Source organism: Parasteatoda tepidariorum, chromosome X1 (assembly GCF_043381705.1).
Source record: "Parasteatoda tepidariorum isolate YZ-2023 chromosome X1, CAS_Ptep_4.0, whole genome shotgun sequence".
Classification (NCBI taxonomy): domain Eukaryota; kingdom Metazoa; phylum Arthropoda; class Arachnida; order Araneae; family Theridiidae; genus Parasteatoda; species Parasteatoda tepidariorum.
In genome coordinates this window covers 80968810-80988027 of record NC_092214.1, presented here as the reverse complement: position 1 = coordinate 80988027, position 19218 = coordinate 80968810, and positions in this window count along the sequence as shown.

Here is a 19218-nt window from a genome sequence, read left to right as displayed (position 1 = left end):
ATAACATTTAATGGATTATTTGGCTGTGGTAAAGATAAATGTTCAAAATTTTTTTTTTTGAAAATTTGTCATAAGTGTACCAGTGTCAAAAAATATGTAATCAATTTATAGTATAGGTTCCCAAACTTTTTATGATTACTGCCAATTTTGCTAGAAGTAAAGTTACAAATGCTCCTAACATAAAACATTTTATTAAAACTCTTTTTCTTTTCAATTAGTTTAGTATTTTCTAAATGATAGTTTCAATTATGCTCTTAAGTTACTGAAAATTCTTTATGACCAGTTCATTCAAATTAAAAATTTCTTAACGATTTCTAAGAAAATAAAGTAAAAATTTTATGCTCTTGCATAAAAATAAATTACGTCAATCACCGTGCAATTTACGATAAATAATCAAATGTTATTTTAAATTACATTTTTTACGTAAGCCTTAAAAAAGGTTTTTAAATGTAAATCAAGTCATCTTACAATCTGCCACTTTTTTAGTATTTAATCTTTATTTCAAAATTTATTGACGATATTTAACTTCTTTTTGTTTATTTTATTACAATTAAATGTAATTTTTTCTGAGGACATGTTCAGACTAAGCACTTAAACAGATTTCATGAAGTTGTATTTACTTTTACAACTAATCACTGAGTTATCAGTTGCCTCTTTACCTATAAAAAATTTAATCTAACATTTAAAACCAAAGAATATGCATATAATACAAAATAATAAAAATAAACTAAATTGTGTGTAAAACTTAGAATTCGTGCAATTTTATGTTTTTGCATATTTTATAGAGTCTTAACAATGAATAGAATCCATTTTTTTCATTGCTGCGATGACATGGATGTGATTTGCAAATGTGTTTTCTAAATCTTCTTCTTTATAAAAAGTGTCTAGTAATTTGTAGAACCAGATATTGTAGTCATGGACTGGTGGTGTTTCATCAGTCATTAGTTGTTAAATAAATTAAACTTTTATGTTGCCTTTGAATTTATTTTTCTGTCATTGTGTGAAATAGTTAAAAGAAATTTTTTTTAGTTATTTTATATTTTAATGCGTTTTACAATTCTAACTTCAGTGAATCGATCACTAAAAGAGAAAAGAAAAAACTTTGAAAAAATGGGAGATCTGAGACAATCATCTGTACCCTATAGATGCTTAAGTGTAGAGAGGTAAAAGTTAGGTTTCTTGGATACTGTACAGTAATTGTTTAATTAGGTAAGTTGCATTGTGCACGGCATTCTACACATTTAGTGACTTTAGATTAGTCATATTTAAAAGTATATATTTTTTGTTAATCAATTGATGAAAAGTCCTAAACGCATTTTCCTCTCCTTAAATTCGTTTGTTTTTAAATCATTCTTTAAAGAGTGACTTTATTTATTTCATTTAGAATTCTGTAATTTATAAAGAATTAGAACAGTGGTTTCAAACTGGCGGCCCGCATGTGGCTCGAGACTCTTCTTTTTGCAGCTCTCGAAGCAAGATATATATGTATTAATTAATGTATTATTATAAATATGTATTAATAACGTATTGATTTTTTTAAAGATTTATAGCGGTAAATTTTTTTTGAGTAAATTTGATTTCTCTGAGCTCCTACGAAATCTAATTCCATTTGTGTTCTATTTTAACCATTTTCCTACCCACAGAAGGAAAATTTCTTTAATTTATTTACTCAAAAATTATCAAAATCGGCTAGATTTTGGTTGGTTGGAAATTAACATTAATTTTCGAGAGTACGTACTTGTGCATTAGTGTGATTTTTTGCTCTGAAGTTAATATAAAACTGCGATAGATTTATCAAGAACCGGTGCTTCAAATCTCTTATCTGAACATTTTGACGCTTTTAATTAAGTTCCTTCCTCCATTTTGTAGTTTTCTAAGGATTGGTTTAAATTGCGAAGATCTGAATACTTCTGTCAAAATAAAATTATTGTCTGGAAATTATTTTATGAAATTAAGGGTGTTAAAATGCGCACTTATAATTTAATTCGAAATTCAGTGCTTTTATTTTTTACCTCGTATAACGTGATAAAAATAAAGCAGCTCTAATCAAACCCTTAATTCTAACCCCCGAAAAAAAATATCCTGGTTATGCACTAGTTTACGTTACGACCCTCAGAAACTTTCAAGTAGGAAACCCTTGATTTAGAATGTTTTAAACTTTGTTGACTTGATTTTACTTTTTAGTTAACTAAGTGATTCATTTTATGTTTAGCATTGATTTATTTTAAAAATAATTGAAGTCACTATAATTTTCGTTTCAATTGTTTAATTTTTACTGATAGATTTTTTTTCCGGGTGAATTTTTTTTATGTTTTTGGTATGGTTGGCGGGCATGAACGTAAGTACCGACCGTTTTATAATAAGGCACTGCAAGAAGGGTTTATCTAATTACCACGCATGCTTTTAATAATTGACGATTAATGGCTAAAATTGAATATTTTGCATAAATAGCAAATTTTTACAAAAATATTTCAACTTTTCAGAAAAGTGGGTCTAAAAATATAAAATCTGCATGAACCCCTGATATTTGACCTTTAATTGATTACTTTTGTGAAGCATATTTTTTGCAATATTTTAAACTTTTCATCAGCTTTTTATTTTAATTTTAGAACTTTTTTTTTTCTCCCAGGGCCCATTTTTTCTAACATGCCCGAGTTCTTGGGACCCAGGTTAAATCGTAACACATGTTTTTCAACTGTTCTCAATTTATTATGCTCATCTTACCCCCATCAAACGTAACACTTTGCTGAAATGGACTTTAGAGGTAGTTTTTTCAATGCCAGTTTTTAATTTTTTTTATATTTTGAAATCGGGCAGGCTTGCACACATTTTTGACAATTTGATTTTTTTCGTTGCCGTTTGGCGAGATTGTATGGCGCCAGCCATCTTTCATCATTATGTAACCCTTTGAACTACTCACTCTTGTTCTTGTTGATTGAATTAAGAGCGTATGGTCGCTCTCTAATGCAAGTTCATGCGTGAACTAATTAATTACATTTGTTAAATAAATATTTGTTAATTATTACAAACAGTTCGCATTACCTTCAATTTTAACTATTGAGCTATCGCGGGACGCGTATTGACAAACCATACCGTAGATTAATAAAAGGGTTGGCGAAAATTTCTATTGGCGTTGAAGGAGCTCCTCGCAAATCGCCAAACAGCTGTGTGCTTCTGTTTTTGTTTTGTTTTCGGTATCGCGTAACATTCAACAAGTTATATATGGATGCGACGTTTCTTTCTAATGCTGAAGCGGATCTTCCAAACAAATTCTCAAATATCATCACCAAAAATGATGGTGAAATGATGCAAATCCGCTCTTCCATATATATATATATGTATATAATATAGAACGAAACGAACTTTTATTATTTTAAATTGTTTAAGTTACGAGAATACGCGGATCTAAAACAGTTGATTATGCATTACTGATCAAATAGTATTAACCATCATTTAGCTTGTTGATGACAGTTAAATACAGTAGTTTTTCAATGTCCTGAGCCTGTGAATTTGTTTCTGGAAAAAGTTTTTTTTATCGAATTATTTAAACTAAAGGTATAGTGATCTTTAATAAGAAATTCATATTATTTTCTACTCCTTTTTTAATAAGACATTTTGTAACGATACTGTTTATATGAGAGCAAATATTATGAGTAATATTTCTTTGTACAGCAAATTTAAAATTTCTTATAATAAATATTTCAAGATGAGAATGATCTCTTTTTTTCTTCATATCTTTGGCAATTTTTTCTAATTTACGGATAATGCGAAATTTGAAACAAACAACATTAAGGTTATTTACTCGTTTGTCTGATTTTAATAATTTACTGCAAATTCTAAAGGTATTTAATGTTGGAAATTCTTAGAGAATTATTTTAATATTTTATGCTCAACGAAGATGCCATCTGAAATTTGGCACGTCCAGATTACTTTTAAATAGAATAAGGAAAAGGATCGATGTGGTGAAAACTCGGAGTACAGGGGACTCTTTTCAAAGTACAACTGGTGCTTACATTTCTAAAACCTCCAGAGGTAAAATTGAAGTTCAACCTTCGTCAATAAGCCGTAGAAGAGTCAGTTACTAGGGGTAGCTAGAGGATACCCTCTGAGCGTCCACCAGTTCGTGAGCAGCACTCAAAGAAAAAAAGAAATCTCGCTGAAAATGTGAGAAAAAATCAAAGTAGTGCTACATCGCATTAGAAAATTTTAATTATGTTTCACTATATATATATATTTTAATTATGTTAGTTTTTTAATTATATTATTTATATTATATTAATTATATTATATTAATTATATTACTATATTAATTATATTACTATTATATTAATTATTATTTAATCATGTTATCTTTTTTAGTTATGTTATTTTTTATTTATGTTATGTTTTTAATTACTCAAAACATTTAATTGATACGTATGTATGTTACGTATAAACCTGCACGCAATATTTGAAAATGATAAAATATATTTTTGAAAATGTGCATTATCATTGCATTTATTATTCTAATATTGAAACAGTATAAAGGTATCTATGACCTCCGTAATAAATGAAGTATTTACGGACTTTTATGTATATTAAGGAATTGAATCAATTTTTCACGTTCCTTAATATACATAAAAGATATAAACTTAATATACACATTAATATACATTCTCATCCCATTGAAAAAAAAGTAATTTAATAAATATTTTTTTTACAATAAATGCTTCTAGTAATAAAACAAACGCGACATATGTCATTGAAGAAACAGCGTACATCCCTTCATTTGTATATTTTTTCCTGCTTGAAATTATTTCACATATTTCTTTTTTCACTAGCATACATCCGATTACCTTAAAATTTTAAAAATATCTATTTTTTCATTTGCAAGAAATTTTTACTTTAAAAAGTGATAACAGTTTTAAATACTCTAAATTTTTTTTCTAGTAAATAATATGTCTTTGCTAATTTTAAAAAAAAAAAAATTTCATGAAAAAGTTTACATTATTCTTTTATCAAGATTGATTTAACAGTATCACCAAAATATCACTAAATCACTATAGCTCACTATATCACTAAAATAAAACAGGTTATGTTTTCTTACAATAGCGTTATTAATAATTAGCGTTATCAATATCGTCTTCAAAATAGCGTTCCAATAAACAATAAAACATGGTATTAAAATGTTACGTTATTTTTTGTGATTGGTTCATTAATAAATAATTTATATTTCTTCGCAAACACAATTTCTTGAAAAAAAATTTAAAAATTAAATCTATTATATCCAAAAAGTAGATCATTTTATAAAATATAAATTATTGTTTTTAATAAAATATAAATACAGACTATTTGTAAAGTGATCCTATCAATAAAAAGGTGTTATTCTCTTTTTTATTTCTCTACTAAAAGGAATTAATTAGTTATTTTTATTCATCATGGCTAGTCGAGGAGGAGAAAAAGAGAATATCGAATTACACTGTTTAGGTTAATGTAATTTTCGTTCTCCCACATTCACGCGTAATCCATCGCCAATTCCACCTGCAATCGCCAAGTTTATTATCTACGGTATGTTTTGTCAATACGCTCACGGGACCGTACAATGTTTTTTTTAGAATGTTTAAGAAAAACACATTGGTATTCATATAGCACTTTTTTTTCTAAGGCCAATAACGAATCAAAAGGTATTGACACTTATTTTGTGTTCTACTATTTTCACACAATTATTATATAAATACTTGTGTTTCACTCTTGGCACAAAGGTCATTCAAATTTCTATTCTTTTAAATTTTACAGTTAGTGTGTCAGACCAAATAGGTATATATTTCATTAGAAGCATACCAATTAGAAGTATTTGTAGAAAACAATATATTTGTGTGTACTTTTTAGAGTGGCCTTACAACTGTGAAAAATTGAAAGTTTACATAGGTTTCAAGGTCATTAACTGCGTTTGCCAAAAGTAAACAGACATTAAATTTCTAGAAAAAGCGACCTTAAGTAATGCAGCAACAAAAGCAATTCACTGTTTAATTGTAACTTATTCCTCTTTTACATAATACGGCTCTTGACTTAGACGACACGTTCCTTAGATGAGGGAAAAGGCTTATATTTTTGACCCCTCTACCCCATATTCTATATGAATTAGACCAACAAAAAAAAGAAAAACAGTAAGCCCTCATTACTAATCCTTCCAATTCCCATTAAATTAGAAAGCTAAAATTTGTTCCATAATGAAATAAATAGTCTGAATGAAATAAATAGTAAAACTAAAAGTTTCACTTCGATATTTTGTAATTATCGGACTAACTAACGGGTAATTAGCCAAATGGAGAGTAATGTAAATAATACGTTTTTACCAAGATAAGTCTCAAATGTGGATCATCTGTTTCTTTTCAAATATGAAGAAAAACTAAAACATTTTTTTCGATTTGCAAATATAGGGGTAATTAGTCTAATTTGCAGCAATGCTAAATAACATGTTGCTATCAACATAAAGTTTCCAATATTGGATAATTTGTTCCTCATCAGATAATAATGAAAAACTAATAAGTTTTCATTTCGATATTTGTTATTATTGAGGTAATTAGCCTGATTGACAGCAATATGCTCAAGATGAAGTCTCAATTTCGGACTATGTTCTTATGTGATAAATAGAAAAACTGAGAAAGTTTCATTTTTATATTTGTATTTAGTTTAATTGTTGGCAATGCTAAATAAAAATTTATTGCAAAGATGGGTGCCTTAAATTTAGACCAGATATTGTTTAAGCGATAAATCGAAAAACTAAAAAACGTTTCATTTCTATATTTGGTCATTTATGGGTAATTAGCGTACTAGACAGTAATGTTAAATCACAATTTTCATCCACGATAGAAGTCTCACATTATGTACCATGTGTTATTTCATAGATAAAAAGAACTTAAAAAGTTTCTTTTCGATATTTGTAATTGTCGGGGTAATTAGCCAAGATGGAAATCTCAATTTCCGACTGTATTCTTATTACGAGATAAATAGGAAGAAAAAAAGTTTCATTTTGATATTTGTAATTATCAGGGTAATTATCTTAATTGATAGTAATGATAAATAGCACTGTTTTTTTTACCGAAATTAAAATCTCAAATTTTGACCATGTCCTCCTTTTCATATAAAGGGAAAACCCAAAAGTTTTTATTAGGGTAATTACCCTAACTGATAGAAAAGTTAAATAACACTTAGCTATCAAGATAGAAATCTCTAGTTTTGACAATTGTTAGATTATTACGAAAAATTTAAACTGTTTTATTTTGGTATTTTGTCATTGTTGGCGGTAATTAGGGAGAATTATCTTTATTGATAGTAATATGAAATAACGTGTCTCAACCAAAATAAAAATATCAAATTTGAACCTTATCAATTGATAAGAATAAAATTGAAAATTTTCTTTCTTTTTTTGCCAATTATCGTAATTGACAGTAATGCTAAGTATCACTTTCTCATCAATTATCACCTTGTGTTTGACGCAGCATAGCCGATTCCAACTCTTTTGCACAACGAAGAGAGGAGTTCTGGCAGGTGGTGTAGAATCTCGAGAAGAGGTGTGCTTCGATGAGAGTCTGAGAAAGAACCTTCCGATTTGCCCTTGAAATATTAATGCCCAAAACAGAAGCGATGAGTTCATACAAGTTAAGAACAACCTGGAACTGTGAAAGACAGACCAGCTTCAAACGACTAATTTCATATAAATGGTAACAATTTCTTTAATGATAATCTCTTTTTCGGATCTTTTTCCGATTACAAAAAATTTGATTAAACCATTCAGTGAAAGATTTGTTTTGTTCACAATTAAATGACAAATACCTGATTCAGTTATTCCCAATTTTTTTTTCCGGCTACGGAACCCTAAATAATCGAGCTTTTTCCGGTGCAATTTCATAATTAAAGTAAATAACGACAATTGTGTACGTTATAACCATTAAAATACTCCTTTATTTTAGCTTTAAAACTTTTTAATAAGATAAATGAAATTTTTCCTCGTTTTATCATTTATAATCTTAAATTTGCTTTTATGTTTGACAGTTGAATTCACAGTCTTTGAGATAATTTGCTCTAGCTAAAAAATTATGCGATTTTATCTCGATTTGAACTAAGCTATGTGAAATGCTATTGCAATTTTTTATAAATGCTTGCCCTTTTCATAATTCTTTTTGGAAATATTACTTTTTTCTTTTTGTAAAATTTTCATTTCTCTCTATTTTGCATTTTACTTTGAATATAATTTCATAATGACAATCGCAATAATAAGTAAATGAATGGTGTTTTCTACACTAGGGAACGCCGCAAGCTCGGTAAGGCCTAAATTTCCGGGTTACTGTTTCCGTTGTATTTTGAAGCCATTTGGCATCATTGTGTTTTGAGATTCTTGCAAACAATGTATTTGATTACTTGGGTTTACAATGCTAAAAGTGTTAACGTAAGATGGTGCACAGCTTGCAACAAGAACAAACAGTAATAAACTTATGGAAAGAGGCCATATCAAGACTGCCAAAAAAGCGAGTTATTCAAAATCTAGCAACCTCGTTACCCTTTTAACAATATATCTCCAAATAACTAAAACAAATTTTCAATAACATTTTTCCTCTATTTGAAATAGCCTTCTCCTATGACTCTCTAATGGTGAAAGCATACGAAGTGTTGCCATAGGTAGAGAGTTCTGCTCTACGCCACCATTTCGAACGCAGCAAAGCAGAGACTTGCCTTACCCAAATAGCACAGAGGTATTGTTACTCGATATTGAGAACGAATCTGCTGGTTGGCATATTCAGGTGACAATAGTGTAGAATAAGTTTGACCTCTTAGTTCATTTATTTCACAAGAAGCCATGAAAAAAATCTAGGATTATCCGATCTTTGCAGACATTGAAACCGAAACAGACTCCTCCCTCTTTTATTTATATATTGTTTTAATTTAATAATTTTAAAATCGATGCTGTTTTCAATATAATTGTAAACAATCTCCAACACAATACCTGCTCTAGTTCCGGTTTGCGACTGCTTACTACAGCTTACTCTGGGAGGCGATATTTTCAAACGGATAATCTTGTTTTCAGTAAAAGAAGTAAATTAAATCATTTCTGAGCTCAAATCTGCCCTATCTCATTAGATATTAACGTTATTAAGTAATTCTGGTGAGTTTGAAGTGAAAATTTGTTTTCGATATTTATTGATATATTGTTAAAAAAGGTGACATGGTTGCTAGATTTTGAATAACTCGCTTTTTTGGCAGTCCTGATTTGGCCTCTTTCCATTTGTTTATTACTGTTTGTTCTTGTTGCAAGCTTGTGCACCATCTTATGTTAGTGTTAGCATCGTGAGCACAAGTAATCAAATACTACCACGTTTGCAAGAATCTCGAAACACAATGATCACGTTGTGAGCCAAATGGCTTTAAAATACACCCAAAACAGTAACCCGGATGTATAGGCTTGTTGCGTTCCCTAGTGTAGAAAACACCATCCATAACATGCTAGCAGTTTATGTAAGACTTACTCTGATTTCTGTTTTCAAACGATAACTGTCCCGCAGTGGACTGATCGTTAAGACACGGTTCCCAGGCTGCGATCAGTCTGCGTAGAGATCGAGGGTGTGCGGTATGGGTCCTCGTTAAACTGCAGGTCGTTGGGCTACCGAAGCGGGGGTGCCATCCCCTCTGCAGAGGATCAAAATTGTGATGGCTTGTCTTCGGATCATCCTCAGGGATGTTTCCCAGACCGTCGCCAATAGCCCATCGTGCAGCTCTAGTGCGACGTAAATTAACTACAACAACATCAAACGATAACTTTTTTATTTTCAGTAACAAAACTTTGTTCTTACTTTAAGTGACTAACCTTGTTAAAAAAATTTATTGCTGTTTCTATTCTTATGCTTCAACTGTGTTACAAACTGTGTCATACAAAAACAAACAAACCCGGAAACGTTAGTTAGTCACGTCCTGCTATGACATCAAATGTTAGTATGACTTCCGGTTGAGGATACATTAACTGTGAGCTTAGAGGGTGCATCTGACTGAAATTTTTGAGCCTGCGAAAGTATAAGATAAACAGCTTGAAAATCGCAAGCGAGAATGCGAAATGTATAGCATTTGTAAAAAGAAAAAAAAAACCACTCTGTTGACGTTTTAATAACAAGGTTTTTCTTACTCACTTTTTACTGGTTTAACACTGCCAGTAACAGTTATACTATTCATACTATAATAGTATTTAAACAAACAGTGGAATTTAGTGATAATGAGCGGTAATGGCTCAGGTGATAGAGAGTTCAAGGAGGCAACCCAGGTTCGAATCCTAGCAGTTGCTGGTTGATTCGAATTTCGCACCCATTGCAATACTGACGTAAAATATCACCAGTGAAAGACGAATCTTAGGGTAAAGTTCCATTGTCTTTGTGTAAAGTAGTGGAGGTTGTAGTGGTTTGATTCAGCAGTTGGTGCAAAATTACAAGTAATCCTAACAATGAGTTGGCTGTACAATTCTAGTTCTAAAATAAATGATAAGAATAACTAGGAATATCTTTCCTCCACGAATGTTTCCGAGAGTGAATAAATGTATGAATCGAATCACCTTTGAATTGTTTACAAAACAAAATAGCAGCTATGGTTACTATCATGTCATTTGTTGATCTTGAAATAAACTGCTATTGTTTATCAATGAAGGGAAAAAGGTTTTGAAAATGGTATTTTGATTATTATTACATAATAAGTAAAATCCGTTATTTTAAATAATGCATATTTTTAGAATATGTGAGCGATTTTCGACACTCTTTATAATGTTCATTAAAAGTAATTTTTTGTAAGCTTATATGTTTATTTCATTATTTTAAATTTTTTTAATTATTCAATAGTTATTCGTTTCAAGAGACATCATTTTAATAGTTTTTAAGGTTCTCAAAATATCAGGAAAATACGGTGTTCCAGTAGTTTAACCCAAATTTGATGGATGAGTGTGCCATTAACATGGATTTTCGAAGCACCAAGACTTGAAACAAAGCTATAATTTTAAAAGGCCGTTAAAAATTATTCTAGGCCTTAGAACGGACAAACTAACTGAAGTATTTTTAAAGTTAGTAAATCGCCGCTTCTAATAAAATTGATAGTTTTCGACCTAGATAAAAATTATCAAAATCAATGCCTTATTTTCATTTTTTGCAAACTTTTATAAGTACAGATAATTCAGCATTGGAGTAAGTTTTTAAATATTAGAAAATTAGACCCATAACACTTTTTATTTGGTGAAAGCTGTGGATTTTCTTAATGATGTTTTGCTTTAATATTATCAAAAAGTTTATATTATAAGAAGTTTTTTTCTTCTCAATGGCGGGCACTTCGAATGCATTGTCCCATTGGCCTCAGGAATGCCAGAACTGCTACTCTCTTCTCGTTAGTACTTGTGGGCCACTATTATAAGAAGTTTGAGGGACCAATAATAAATTACAAATGAAAAAGAGTGTTTTTGAACAATCTAAGCAGAGAGATGGAGCTTTCAGTTTGTAACTTGTATCAATTTCTTTGATTATTATATGCAATATTTAAAAAACTTAAATATTCACGTAACGTAGTTCAAATATTCACATAAACCCAGCTTTAAATATTCATGTAGATATGTATGATTTTGTAATGAATTTTTTTGCCTTATGTTGTTTGCTATTACTGGAAAAGTATTCAATAAAATTTTAAAAAATGTTTTTGCGGTTACCTTTAATTAATAAAAAAATATAATTTTAACATTTGTTAAAACTGCGTAAGACATGAACTTTTAAACTAGCCCTTTGATACTGTAGAAAAAAAATATTTTTTTATTAATTGTAATTGATAAGGCCAGGAGGTTTAAAGGGAGGACCCTATTTATTTGATGCTACTGTACTTTTATTGACGTCGCACTAGATCTGCGCAATGTGCTGGGAAACATCCCTGAGAATGATCCAGAGGCAACACCCCGCACACCATACATCCACAGATCATATTTTTGACCTGAATCAAAGTACTTTTAGAGGTATTGATTTGTAATGGGAACTCTGAGACCCTAACAGATTCAACGAGCACCAGTCAACATTTTGTACAGGTGAGTCGGCGGAGATCGAACTCTCGGACATGGGCTCAATGCCAGTAAATACTATAAGAATGCATGGACTTGGCTTAACTAAATCAGTAGCTTAACTGTTAGGCAGTACACCCTCGTTGTATTAGAAATAAGAAAAAATTACAATTACATTATTGTCAAAGATAAGTGGGCGATCCAGGTTTGAATCCCAGTGGTGGTTGGTAGATACGCTCCCGGCTCGCACAGTGTTAACATAAAAATGTCCTCAGTGGATCACGAGTTAGAATCCCCTTGTTGTCGGGCTAACCTTGGGTAGTTTGTCTTCTGGGTTGGGTTCAAAAGTGCAAGGAGTTGAACAGTGATAGTCGTAAACTCAGAATTGGGTCGGCTGCTCAACGCTGGTTATAAAATAAAATAAGCGGGGTAGTTTTTTCCCCACTGCCCTTAAAAGACTAAATAGGATAGTTCTGTGTGAAATTATGACAATACATCGAGCTGTGGTGGCTCAGGGGGTAGAGCATTCACCTTCCAATGAGGTGAACCGGGTTCAAATCCCAGCGATGGCTTCTTGATACGAATTCCGCACCTGTCTCGCACCGACCACAGAGCTGACGTAAAATATCCTCAGTGGTAGACGGATCATGGATTAGAGTACCCTTGCCGTCGGGCTAACAGTGGGAGGCTTTCGTGGTTTTCCCCTCCATGTAACGCAAATACGGGTTGGTTCCATCATAAAGTCCTCCATGAAGGTGAAATTTCTCCCAATACTTGATATAGGCTTCGTCTTCTGGATTGGATTCAAAATTAAAAGGCTATGGAGTTGATAACCCGAAATTGGATCGGTTGTTCACTGACTGTTATAATACATTGAAACGAAAGGAACTTAGTGACTGAGGTGTGAAGAGTTGATTGACGCAATTCTATGACGTGACGTGAAAATGATATAATTTTTAACAAGTTATGAAAAAGTGGAAAACTATAGGATTGTGGAAACGAACACTGTTAAACTTTCCGAACTGTATCGACATGTCGTGAAGGACATGTTACCTAGACGCTAGATTTAGCGATTTTCGATTTTGGCATCAGAAAATAATGTTAACAGGCTGTCTCAGTATTAGTAATACTCAAAGGTTATCCTTGTCAAGAGTTTTTTTTTTAGCTAATGAGAGAATAATGAAAAATTGAACCATTTGGTGTATGCCAGGGGTGTCAAACTCACAGCCTGAGATGAACATTTGTGCGGCCATGTCAATATATCCGATGCAAAGTAAAAATAAAATAGAAATGTGAATTAGAAAGAAAACTAGCGTATAAAATTAGAATATACTTTATTTATAAACTATACGGATCATTTTAAATTGTACGAGCGAAAATGTTAAATTCTAATTGGCTTGCGGCACTTGCCATTCCAGGGATACTGCATCGTATCAAAAATACGCAGAAAAAATTTCAAATCTTAGAACCGAATTTGAAACAAGGTTTAAAGATTTTAATTCCATGGAAGACAGATTTTGTTTTCTTCGATTTTCTCAATAAATATAGACTCAGTACCCAGTAATATGCAAATGGAAGTGTTTGAGATTCAGTACGACTCAATTTTGAAGGCAAAAGAAGCGAGTGTGACTGAATTTTACAAATATTTACCGGCAAGGTTTGAAAATACTCGAAAATTCGCACATGAAATTATTTCTATGCTTGGAAGTACTTATCAGTGAGAGCAATTATTTTCTGTTATAAATGGAAATAAATCTCCTGTCCGAAACCGTATTAATAACGCTCACGTTGGGTCAATTTTGAAAGTAGTCTCGGCCAATAAAATTTCTCCCGAAATGGGAAAGATAGTAGCAGAGAAGAGATGTCAAGTATCAAAGAATAATTTAACTTTATATATGTTTATTACAATGTACTATTCAAAATAAAAATATTTATTTCAATGAACATTGATTTTTTGTGTGGCCCACCTAAAGTAAAGCATTGTTTATTTGTTAGCTTTTGAGTTTGACACCCCTGGTGTATGTGGTTATAATGAAACAACACTAGGGAGCAAATATACTTAATCTTGTCTAATTTGGGTGTAGGGATTTCAAATGTGAAATCATAAAGCTTTTAAAATTCTATTTTCAGTTCCCGGCTGGAGAATGTCATACAGGCATCTGAAGGGGGCACCATATTAGGCTCCCACACTAAACAGGCTGTTATATATAAATGGGTGCTTCTCTTATTATGACCTGTTCAGAGGCACACGTAATAGGAAAGTGCCCCTGGCGGCATTTCCGGTCATGGGTTTCTGTGTAATTTTAATCCTGATGATATGTCTTCTAGAAATTTGTCGTAACATTTAAGCCACTCCCTGTTACATATACCACTTCTAAACTTTTTCATTTCGACAAAAAATAGACTTAAAATGTCATTTTAAAAAGAATCTGTAGCTTTGTGAAAAAAAACCGAAAGTAGATTTGAAATCAGCAATACGAGAGTATTTAAGATCTAAAAAGTTAAAAGAAATAAAAGTAAAATAATAAAAACAGATTATAAATACAATTTTAATTGTTAACAAAGAATTTCAATGAGTTTTCTTTATTATAGTAGTGAGTAACATTTTATGATTTACCCTCGATTTGTAAAAATATTCGAAAAAGTTTTTTCCTTTTAATATAATACTTTATTGCGTATTATTTTTTCGAGATAGCAGAAAAAATAATAAATTCTCTGGTAGGCAATTTATTTACTCTCACACCCTTATTTAGGCCATATCCTTGGGCTTTTTTTAATCTTTATGGTTGTTTTCTGATTGCGACAACGTATTTCTTTAACAATGAAAATCGGCAATTTATGTTTTTTTCATAAATTATTTCCTTTTTAGTCCCTTTCATGAAATGATACATTTATTTCTCAAATTTTGTTTTTCATGCGATGTAAAAACTGATCTCTATTCGAATAAGATGTTGAACAATTAAAAAAATAGTATATATAATATTTTATTCCAGGTTAACACAAAGTGAATGTACATATACAACTTGAAATGCATAATTAAAGTCTAAACACATACAATTGAATAGGCTTACACTAAACTTTCACCCTAGACGAGAATTATTTTCACATCCAAAAGCACCGATGCTGGCGCACTTTGAATATCGCCATAGTTTGTTTGCAATCCGAAATGAACTGGTAAGAGTGGTTATATTCAACAACAGAAATGAAAATTTGCCGTTCAAATATGTGTGTTTTTAGTTGTGCAATAATTATAATTTAATTTTTTTGTGTTAAATGATTTTATAATGTATCATTTTTAATCGTCCCGTACTTTACTGATCTTATAAGTATTAGATATACATCCTATCATCTTTGATAACTGAAGATATTTGTCATCTTTATTTCTGTGAAAAAATTAATTTACTGGTCCCGTTGTGGACTGATCGTAAAGACATGATTCCCAGTAGAACATCGAAGTCAAGCATCACTGTCAGTAAGCGGGTGGGTGACCACTTTGATTAGATGATGCGCGGTCTATCGTGAAGTGCTCGCGCGCAGGGCTACCAAAGCAGGGGAAGCATCCCTTCTGCAGGGGATGGCATGCCTTCAAATCAGAGCTTTCCCAGACCACCGCCCATTGTGCAGCTCTAGTGCGACGTAAATCTACCTACCGTCCTGTTAAGCCATCAATCATGGGTTAGAATCCCCTTGGCATCGGGTTAACCGTGGGATGTTTTTGTTTCCTCCCTCTCTATGTTACGCAAATGCGGGCCTCAAAAAGTCCTCCACGAAGGTTTGTCCTAATGCTTGATCCAAGAGTTCCCTTCTCTTCTGGGTTGAGTTCAAACTGCAGAGTTGAACACTGATCAGAATTGGGTTAGTTGTTCAACGCCGGTCATAAAAAATAAAATAAAAGAGCAGAATACAAAGTTGATAGAATTAATAGTTTGGAATTTAAGAGAGTTACAAATATTTTATACATCAATAGTACAGTTTTCGTACTTATACTTATTTAAGCTACTGGAATTGCTATCTGACAAGTGAGGTATTGTTTCTCACATATTTTTTACGCTAAAACAAGTCTATAGAACTAATTGTGTTTTTTTTTTCTTTTTTTTTGTGAAAAAGTACGCTGTAAAAGTGTTGTGATTTTTGCAACAAATTTTGATGTTTTTTTTTGCGGCACCCTTGTTGGTAATAATAAATACATAACGCGAACGGGGAGGAGCCTCTTTACTGTTTACGGGTCCTCGCTAAACTGTTCAACCGTAAAGTGCTCGACTTCGCAAGTAGGTCGTCCGGCTACCGAAGCGGGGGTGCCATTCCCTCTGCAGAGGATCAAAATTGTGACGGTATGTCTTCGGATCATCCTCAGGGATATTTCCTAGACAGTCGCCAATAGCCCATTGTGTAGCTCTAGTGCGATGTAAATAAACTACAACAACAATAGCATATGTAACAATAAATAAGATTAGAGAGACCTCCCTGGACACTCTGTTAAGCTTGAAAGTATTTGTGATGTCCTCTGTCCTTAATAGTCCCGCAGTGGACTGATCGTTAAGACACGATTCCCAGCAGATCACCGAAGTCAAGCATCACTGGCTGCGGTCAGTGTGCGGGTGGGTGACCACTTGGATCAGTCTGCGTAGGGACCGAGGGTGTGCGGTATTGGTCCTCGTTAAACTGCTCTACCGTAAAGTGCTCGACTTCGCGTGCAGGTCGTCGGACTACCGAAGCAGGGGCACCATCCTCTCTGCAGAGGATCAAAATTGTGATGGCATGTCTTCGGATGATCCTCAGGGATGTTTCCCAGACCGTCGCCAATAGCCCATTGTGCAGCTCTAGTGCGACGTAAATTAACTACAACTACGCTGTCCTTAATAAAGAAACCATAATTGAGCCTGCAAATGTTCCAGTAAACAATATGATGAATAAGGTTAGGGAAAATGTAATTCTATAAAGTTTAGGAAACCAGTTACAATAAGAAAATCTGATGTGAAAGTAGCAATCAACGTATGCTTTTCTTTATTAAGTGTAATATAAGGCATTTTGTTTTATAGTAAGTATTGTTTATTCATTATTTAAGAAAATTGAACTTTTTTGTTGCTCATTTTCTTAATTATTTTAGTTTGGAGAGTGTTAAAATTTGGAATAAATGCTCTGAATATTTGGTAAGATGTGAGTGTTTATAGTAATAAGAATCTTATTATGCAATGTTTGCATGAAATTTTTTTTTATAAAAAAACTCTTTCATTGTAATTTAGTATTTCAATCGTATTAGACAATTTATGTCTAATTTGAACATAATCAAAATTCCCAAAATTATATAATAAAATATCCTTTCTGAGATTTTTAAAAAGTCCTGAATTAAAATAAAGTTTTTCTTAAATTAAAAAAGTGAAACAAAAAGTTGACATTTGTAGTGTCATGGTTTTAAGTTTTTCTTGTTTTTATACAAAATAAGATGCAAGCAAATTTTTTTTTCTGTTCAAAAGCTCTTTAAAAATTAAAGAAAAAAAACTTAAAAAGAACGAAAAAAATTTATAACAACTTTTCACATTTTAAATGGTTCTGGTTTTTTTTTCCTCATTTGGTTTTTTTTTCTATGTGTCTTTCTTTTTTAAAAATTGTCAAACTCTGTTGACTACCGAATTATGCAAATTCAATTTTCCGTCTTTCCAAACTAAGATTTTAAGTTAAATGCTAGAACAAGTTAAATACCTGTAATTTATGACTCGTATAGCAACTCAGATAGTAGCTAATCACCTAAATATTTATAAAGCCTGTTAAAAAGAAGAATAAAATTTAAAAAAAAGATGAAAAGATATTACACAAAAATATCAATGAATGTAAAAGAACAAAATTAAATGAACTTTATAATCATTCTATTGCTTTATTATGAACTATTATATTATGGATATAATATAAAGCTCGCAATCCTTTTTTATTTCTTGACCTTAAACTGATTGTTCCAGCAAAATTAAAAATTATTCAATGAAAAGATCTCAAATATTATAGTACCACAGATAAGGTACCTCAAACTTTTTGATTCGATTGAAATTTGAACTAAATCAGTTTTCTCGGCTACTACCGCAACTTCATCAACAAACTTGCTTTTTACATTTGTATTTAATTTCTGGTTACTATAGAAACCGTTAAATGTTTTTTTGCAAAAAAAAGATTCTTTAGCTATAGTTTAAAAAGTTTACTTTTAATATTGCTTTACAATTTTAAATATTTGTTTTGTATTAATTTTTTTTTTGATTGCATATGTTAACTAGACACAGTCTTTACGCAGTTATTTATAATAAAAGTAAATATAACGTTTCATAATTATGAGTGGTAACTAAAGATATTTAAAATAAAATGGATATTCATAGGATTGCTTTATATCATAGGATAGATAGAGATATTATAGGATTGCTTTATAATAAAATAAAGGACCACCACTTTTTGCTTTAAGCCTTTTATTTTGAATAACAATCAAGGCCATTAACGCAGTAATAGCAGAGAATAATATAAGAGCTGCTAGGAGGCATTAGGTTTTATTATAGAAAGAAAAATCGGGATATTTACAGGACACTCATTTTCTAGATATGTAAATTTGTCCGACAATTTATTTCCCGTGTGGATGAAAAATGGAGTTTGGTATAACTTCATTGAAAACGTCTGATCGGAAGTATATTTTTCGAGATATTACAACCTGTATAAAATAAAAAAGGATAAACGTGGTGGCAGACCCGCTGTCAGTTAGAGAAGATAAGTAAATCACAGGCACTTACTTATCACTCTAAAGTTCGCAAAAAAAAAAAAAAAAAAAAAAAAAAAAAAAAAAAAAAAAAAAAAAAAGCGAATCATTCTGAATAACTTTTTATCCAAAATCGGATTTTCACGTACCCAATCGAATTTTCAAAAATCAATTGGAATTATCTTTGGATAAACGAGTTTCATAATTGCGTGTAGTAATTTTTCAATTCGCTTAAAAAAATTCTCGAAATATTGCAAAATAAGCAAAAAGTGGAATTAATATTAAGGGGTTCAAACTTTCGATCGCTCTCCTGTGCATATTTCCCAGATTTCGGCTTTATTTTTGAGACAGGAATCATAATTTCTCGGAAAAAGAATTTTTTTTTTCAGAAAAAGTACATTTTTGTGTCTGATTTCGCAACTTTCAATATCGTTCGCATCAACTAATT